Source organism: Phacochoerus africanus, chromosome 4, assembly GCF_016906955.1.
Source record: "Phacochoerus africanus isolate WHEZ1 chromosome 4, ROS_Pafr_v1, whole genome shotgun sequence".
NCBI lineage: Eukaryota > Metazoa > Chordata > Mammalia > Artiodactyla > Suidae > Phacochoerus > Phacochoerus africanus.
Genome location: NC_062547.1, coordinates 32,598,798 through 32,606,831, shown reverse-complemented (window position 1 = coordinate 32,606,831; position 8,034 = coordinate 32,598,798). Strand labels below are relative to the sequence as shown.

Below are 8,034 nucleotides of genomic sequence, written 5' to 3'. Positions count from 1 at the left end.
CCCCGAACAAGCACCACCTGCAGTTCCAATCACCTTCTGAGGGCATTGCAATCAAACACAAGCTGTTGTTGCTCTCACTCCACTGGGAACTCACACACCCTGCTGTTGCTACTGCCAAATGCTCTGGTCACCTTGAAGATCTGCCTAGAGCTTATTATGACTTCCCAGGCCCTGCAACTAGGAGCAGCCTGTGCCACCTTCCTGCAGGTCCTTGCTGCTATTGAGAGCCAACAACCAGGCACTGACTGCTGGCCCTACCCATTGCCTCCTTCTCCCTGAAAACCCCCTGTGCATCCTGGAAATTACAGCCTGCTCACACCGAAGAAAGAGATAGAAAATATCCAAACTCCCACACCAAAAATAAATAGTAACCCCCCCCCAAAAAATACAAAGGGTTATTCTTGCATAGAAGTAGCCTTAGAAAACTGCAGTTTGGCTTCCCTGAACTCGCAGAAAAAGAAAAACACAAGCAAGATGAAGAAGAAGAGAAACCATTCCCAGGCAAAGGAACAGAAGAATTCACCTAAAGCAGTCAACAATGAAACAGACCTCTGCAGCCTAATAGACATTGAGTTCAAAAGGGAGGTACTGAAAATAATGAAGGAATTAAGAGAGGATACGAACAGTAAAGCGGATTCCTTTAGAAAGGAACTAGAAAATATAAGGGGGAGCTGAGAAAAACTAGAAAATTCATTTGCAGAGATACGAACTGAGCTAAAGGCAATAAAGAGCAGAATGAATAATGCAGAGGAACGAATTAGTGACGTGGAAGATAAAATAATGGAAATCACCCAGTCAGGACAGCAGACAGAAAACCAAATGAAAAATCATGAAAGCAATATAAGAGACCTATGGGATAATATAAAGCAGGCCAGTCTATGCATAATAGGAATTCCAGAAGGAAAAGAAAAAGAAAAGGGGATTGAAAATACATTTGAAGACATTATGGCCAAAAACTTTCCAAATCTAAAGGGTGCTGATATCAAGATCCAGGAAGCACAGAGGGCCCCAAACAAGCTGAACCCAAACAGGTCCACACCAAGACATATTATAATAAAAATGGCAAAAGTTAAAGAGAGGATTCTAAAGGCAGCAAGAGAAAAGCAAAGCATTAATTATAAGGGAACCCCCATAAAGCTATCAGCTGATTTCTCTACAAAAACACTACAGGCCAGAAGGGAGTGGCAAAATATATTTAAAGTGCTGAAAGGAAAAAAATTGCAACCTAGAATACTTTATCCAGCAAGAATGTCATTTAAAATAGAAGGGGAAATAAAGGATTTCTCCAGCAAACAAAAGTTAAAAGATTACAGCAATACTAAACCCAGGCTGAAAGAAATACTGAAAGGGCTTGTCTAACATAAAAAAAAAAGAGAGAGAGAGAACAAAAGAAGAATTAGGATGGAGGAAACTACAGTTGGATAGTAGTCACTCAAATAAGCTAGCATACAGATCTAAACATGAAGATGTTAAAAAAAAAAAAGAAGACATCAAAATCATGCAATGTGGGGAAGGAAAGTAAGAAAATATAGATTTTTTTTTTATTTTAATGATGTGTGTGAGCCTATATGACTATAAGGCAAAAGCAAGCAGATATGGGAAGGGCATAACGTGCATAAAAAACAGGACGACCACAAATCAAAACCTAACATTACATTCACAAAACTGAAAAGAAAAGTATTCAAGCATCAAATAAATGGAAACCATCTGACCCAAAAAAGAAAATAAGAAAACATAGAATCAACTGGAAAACAAGTTTTAAAATGGCAATAAATATGTATCTATCAATAATCACCTTAAATGTCAATGGACTGAATGCTCTAATCAAAAGACACAGAGTGGCAGATTGGATAAAAAAGCAAAAACCTTCAATTTGCTGTCTACAAGAAACTCACCTTAAAGCAAAGGACACATATAGGTTGAAAGTGAGGGCATGGGAAAAGATACTTCATGCCAAGGGACAAGACAGGAAAGCAGGAGTTGCAATACTCATATCAGACAAAATAGACTTTAAAACGAAGTCCATAAAGACAAAGAAGGACACTATTAAATGGTTAAAGGCTCCATTCACGAAGAGGATATTACAGTCATCAATATATATGCCCCTAATATAGGAGCACCCAGATACCTCCAACAAAAACTAACATACATAAAAGGAAAAATTTATGGGAATACAATCATAGTAGGAGACTTTTAACACCCCACTCACATCAATGGACAGATCCTCTAGAGAGAAAATCAGAAATGCAACAGAGATCCTAAAAGACACAATAGAAAAGTTATACTTAATCGACATTTTCAGGACATTACATCCAAAAAAAATCAGAATATACATTCTTCTCAAGTGCACATGGAACATTCTCAAGAATTGATCACATACTGGGGTTAGCACAAAGCTAAATTAAACAAATTTTAGAATACAGAGATTATTTCAAGTATCTTCTCTGACCACAGTGGCATGAAACTAGAAATCAACCACAAGAAAAGAAATAAGAAAAAACAGTATATGGAGACTAAACAACATGCTAAAAAAAAACCAATGGGTCAATGAGGAAATCAAGAAGGAAATTTAAAAAAATACCTCGAGACAAATGATAATGAAGACACAACCACTCAAAATCTATGGGATGCTGCAAAAGCAGTGCTCAGAGGAAAACTCATAGCAATTCAGGCCTTCCTCAAAATAAAAAGAAAAATCTCAAATCAACAATTCAACCCACCACCTAAATGAATTAGAAAAAGAAAAACAAAGCCTAAAGTCAGCAGAAGGAAGGAAATTATACAGGTCAAAGAGGAAATCAGTAAAATAGAGATTAAAAAAACAATAGAAAAAATCAATAAAACCAAGAGCTGGTTCTTTGAAAAGGTAAACAAAATTGACAAACTTCTGGCTAGACTCACCAAGAAGAGGAGAGAAAAAAACCAAATAAATGAAATAAGAAATGAAAAAGGAGAAGTCACAACTAATACTACAGAAATACATAAAACCATGAGAGAATATTATGAACAACTGTATGCCAACAAATTTGACAACCTGGAAGAAATGGACAACTTTCTAGAGACTTACAGCCTGCCAAAACCGAATCAAGAAGAAATAGATCAACTGAACAGACAGATCTCTAGAAATGAAATTGAATATGTCATAAAAACACTCCCTACAAATAAAAGTCCAGGACCAGATGGCTTCACAGGTGAATTCTATCCAACATACAAAGAGGAACTTATACCCATCCTCCTTAAACTTTTTCAAAAGTTTGAAGAAGAAGGAATACTCCTAAAGACATTCTATGATGCCACCATAACCCTAATTCCAAAACCAGACAGAGATACCAGAGATACCACCAAAAAAGAAAACTATAGACCAATATCTTTGATAAATATAGATGAAAAAATTAACAAAATTTTAGCTCACTGAATCCAACAGCATATAAAAAAGATCATACACCACGACCAGGTGGGATTCATCCCAGGTTCACAAGGATGGTTCAACATACACAAATAAATCAACATCATACACCACATTAACAAAAGAAATGTGAAAAACCACATTATCATCTCAATAAATGCAGAGAAAGCATTTGACAAAGTCCAACATCCATTCACGATCAAAAGTCTTACCAAAGTGGGTATAGAGGGAACATACCTTAACATAATCAAAGCCATTTATGACAAACCCACAGCAAAAATAATACTCAATGGAGAAAAGCTGCCAGACTTCCCACTAAAATCTGGAACAAGAAAAGGATGCCCACTCTCACTGCTGTTATTCAACATAGTACTGGAAGTCCTAACCACAGCAATCAGACAAACCAAAGAAATAAAATGCATCCAAATAGGAAGAGAAGAGGTAAAACTGTCACTGTATGCAGATGATATGATACTATATATAGAAAACCCCAAGGACTCAACCCAAAAACTACTTGAACTGATTAATAAATTCAGCAAAGTAGCAGGATATAAGATGAATATTCAGAAATAAGTCACATTTCTGTATACTAACAACAAAATACTAGAAAAGAAATACAAAAATACAATACCTTACCTTTTAAAATTGCACCCCAAAAATCAAATACCTGGGAATACACCTGACCAAGGAGGCAAAGGACTTATATGCTGAGAAGTATAAAACATTAATCAAGGAAATTAAAGAAGATGCAAAGTAATGGAAAGATATTCCATGCTCCTGGGTTGGAAAAATTAATATTGTAAAAATGGCCATACTACCCAAAGCAATCTACAGATTCAATGCAATCCCTATCAAATTACCCATGACATTCTTCACAGAATTAGAACAAACAATCTAAAAATTTAGATGCAACCACAAAAGACCCACAATTGCCAAAGCAATTCTGAGGAACAAAACCAAGCAGGAGGCATAACTCTCCCAGACTGCAGGCAATATTACAAAGCCACAGTCATCAAGATAGTGTGGTACTGGTACCAAAACAGACAGACAGACCAATGGAACAGAATAGAATACCCAGAAATAAACCCAGACTGCTATGGTCAATTAATCTTTGATAAAGGAGGCAAGAACAGAAAATGGGAAAAAGACAGTCTTTTCAGTAAGTATTACTGGGAAACCTGGACAGCTACATGCAAATCAGTTAAACTAGAACACACCCTCACACCATGCACAAAAATAAACTCAAAATGGCTTAAAGACTTAAACCTAAGACAAGACACCATCAAACTCCTGGAAGAGAACATAGACAAATCATTCTCTGACATCAACCTTATGAATATTTTCTCAGGTCAGTCCTCCAAAGCAAAAGAAATGAAAGCAAAAATAAACCCATGGGATCTAATAAAACTGAAAAGCTTTTGCACAGCAAAGGAAACCAAAGAGAAAACAAAAATACAACTTACAGAATGGGAGAAAATAGTTTCAAACAATGCAGTGGACAAGGGCTTAATCTCTAGGATATATAAGCAACTTATACAACTCAACAACAAAAAAAGCCAACAACCCAATGGAAGAATGGGCAAAAGACCTGAATAGACATTTTTCCAAGGAAGATGTACAGATGGTCAACAAGCACATGAAGAAATGCTCCACATCCCTGATTATTAGAGAAATGCAAATCAAAACTACTACAAAATACCAACTCACACCAGTCAGAATGGCCGTCATTCTTAAGTCTACAAATAACAAATGCTGGAGGGGGTGTGGAGAAAAGGGAACCCTCCTGCACTGTTGGTGGGAATATAAGCTGGTACAACTACTATGGATAACAGTATGGAGGTACCTTAGAGATCTATACATAGAACTACCATATGATCCAGCAATCCCACTCTTGGGCCTATATCCAGACAAAACTTTCCTTGAAAAAGACACATGCACCCACATGTTCATTGCAGCACTATTCACAATAGCCAAGACATGGGAACAACCTAAATGCCCATCAACAGATGATTGGATTAGGAAGAAGTAGTATACATACACAATGGAATACTACTCAGCCATAAAAAAGAAAGAAATAATGCCATTTGCAGCAACATGGATGGAACTAGAGACTCTCATACTGGGTGAAGTAAGTCAGAAAGACAAACACCATATGATATCACTTATATCTGGAATCTAATATAAGGCACAAATGAACCTTTCCACAGAAAAGAAAATCATGGACTTGGAGAATAGACTTGTGGTTGCCAAGGGGGAGGGGAAGGGAGTGGGATGGATGGGGAGCTTGGGGTTAATAGATGTGGACTATTGCCTTTGGAATGGATTAGCAATGAGATCCTGCTGTGTAAGCACTGGGAACTATGTCTGGTCACTTATGATGGAGCATGATAATGTGAGCAAATAGAATGTGTACATGCATGTGTATCTGGGTCACCATGCTGTACAGTTAAATAAATAAACAAACAAAGAAACACCTAACATCAGGGGGAAAAAAAAAAAAGAGCCTGTGAGGTAGGCCATGGGTCTGTTTTACAAATCAGAAAATTGAGGCCCAGAGTATAAAAGAGCTGAAATCACAAGACTGAAATATTTGGTTCACGGATCTGTCTGGGGTTCTAATTTCTCTTAACTAACCTCACACTCTTTCTTCTGGGCCATGCACTTTATTCAAAAGCAAATACAAAATAACAGATTTGTACTTGGTCTTTGTTACTCCTGCTCTGTGGTCCTGTACTGTTACTGAGGCCAGTAGGGCCTCAGGTCACTACCTAACACCTGCTCCCAGAGCCACTCCCCTCAGGTGATAATCAGCTGTCAAGGTGAAACCTAGTCCATGTCACTGAAATGACTGGGATGAGACTTCTCCTTGAGAGTTACTGGCAAAAGAACCAGAGTTAAGGTGGTTTCATAGAAATGAATTGGCCATCAGCCCTGGTCAGTTGCAGCTCTGGCTTTCACACCTGTGCCCCAGTCTCAAACTTTGAGCCCAAGCTTCCAAGAATGATATTCCAACTCAGATACATGCATGACCTGAATTGCCCTATGCTCAGGCAGAGAAGTACATTTGCAGGAGTCCAGGCTGATAGTGATCACCTATCATTGTTATATAAGTGTATTGTACATTATAAACAGCTTTGTGAGTTCAAGGGAAAATCCAAATATTTTGCCTTGGAAGAGTTGTTTTCTGATCCTCATGTGAGGTTAGAAAAATGTTTCTTGTGGTTTAGCACCAGCCCCTTGCATATTGCACAGATCAGCTTGTTTCCCTTTGCCATTTTGGCTAATGTAGGTCATTGACAGACTGGCCTTCCCAGCCTCTGTTTCATTAACCTTAGCCCCACCCCACTATCCTCCATGTCCTTAACAGTAATTCATTACTGTTTAGTGATAATCACCTCCACAGTGCCATACCTTCCACAATACAGATATCACATCTGTTTAGGGTACTGGCAGAGAGCCTAATACATGTTAGGTGCTCAACTAGAATTTGAGGAATCAAAGAATCTGTACAAATGGATAAATGAATGGTGGTGTCATCTCTGCTAGAGACTGACTCAGTCCAATTAATCATAAACTCTCCCACCCTCTGTTCTAATAAACAGACAATCCTGTTCTGCACTGCCCCCCACCCCCACCATCATTTTTTCCCCAGCTGGAGTAACAATGACCCCTGTGCCTGTGTTCTTGCCTCAGACTGACATCTTTTGTCTTACATTTACTAGTCTTCCTAAAGAAACTGACTTCTCGTCCCTAAGCACAGCCACTCTGCTTGGGCTTTGCTTGCTATGCTTGTTTTCCCGATGCCATTATGCTCTGCCTAAAAGGATGCTTGTTTTCCCTTTTTAGAAATAGTGAGTGTAAGGCAGTGATTCACAAATGCTAATCGAGTCACAAATATCTGAGTTTTTTGCATTTCATAGCTAGTCGGGGCTGGACCCTATAGAACCAGAGTCTCCAGAACTAGGTGTAAAGAATTGGTATTTTGTAACAAGCTCCTAGGTGACTATGATGATCAAAAGTTAGGGGCCACTAGGGGAGAAAAAAGCCCACCAGCTTAGAATCCTATGTGAGTTTGAATCTTTGCTCAGAGATGGATTAGCGATTAGCTCTATGACTCTGGCCAGCTCATTAGCCTGAATTTGTCCCCTGATCTGAAAAATGGTGAAGAAGGCAACCTTCTGGTTTTTACACCACCCCCAATCCATTCAGAAGCAGATATCTTGTCATACTGATCAAAAATTCCATAAGGTCCCTAATATTATTTTTTTCAAGAGAACAAATCCACTTTTCAATAAGTTTAAATCCTTGAAGGGTACAGCATCATACAGATTGTGTCCAATGGCCTTAGCAGGAAGGTTGCTTTGAAATTTGGCACGACCCATGCCACTGTTGCCATGAGCACGAGTTCCCTTTCCCCAGATTACTCTGGATTTGTTAGGTTTTCTTCCAGGAGTCATGGTGGTATTCTTTGCTTTGTACACATAAGCACATCTCTTGCCTAGATAAAATTCAGTTTCATCTTGGGCATGAACACCTTCAATTTTAAGAAGAGCTTTGTGCTCCCTCTGGTTCTGGAGACCCCGCTTATAACCAGCAAAAATGGCATTGGACCACAACCTTCCTGACAT

At 38.5% G+C, this 8,034-nt stretch overlaps 1 pseudogene; it reads right to left on the bottom strand.

Annotated features, from left to right (window-relative positions):
- Nucleotides 1–7,703: 7,703 nt before the first annotated feature.
- On the bottom strand, nt 7,704–8,034 carry LOC125124109 (60S ribosomal protein L35a-like; annotated as a pseudogene).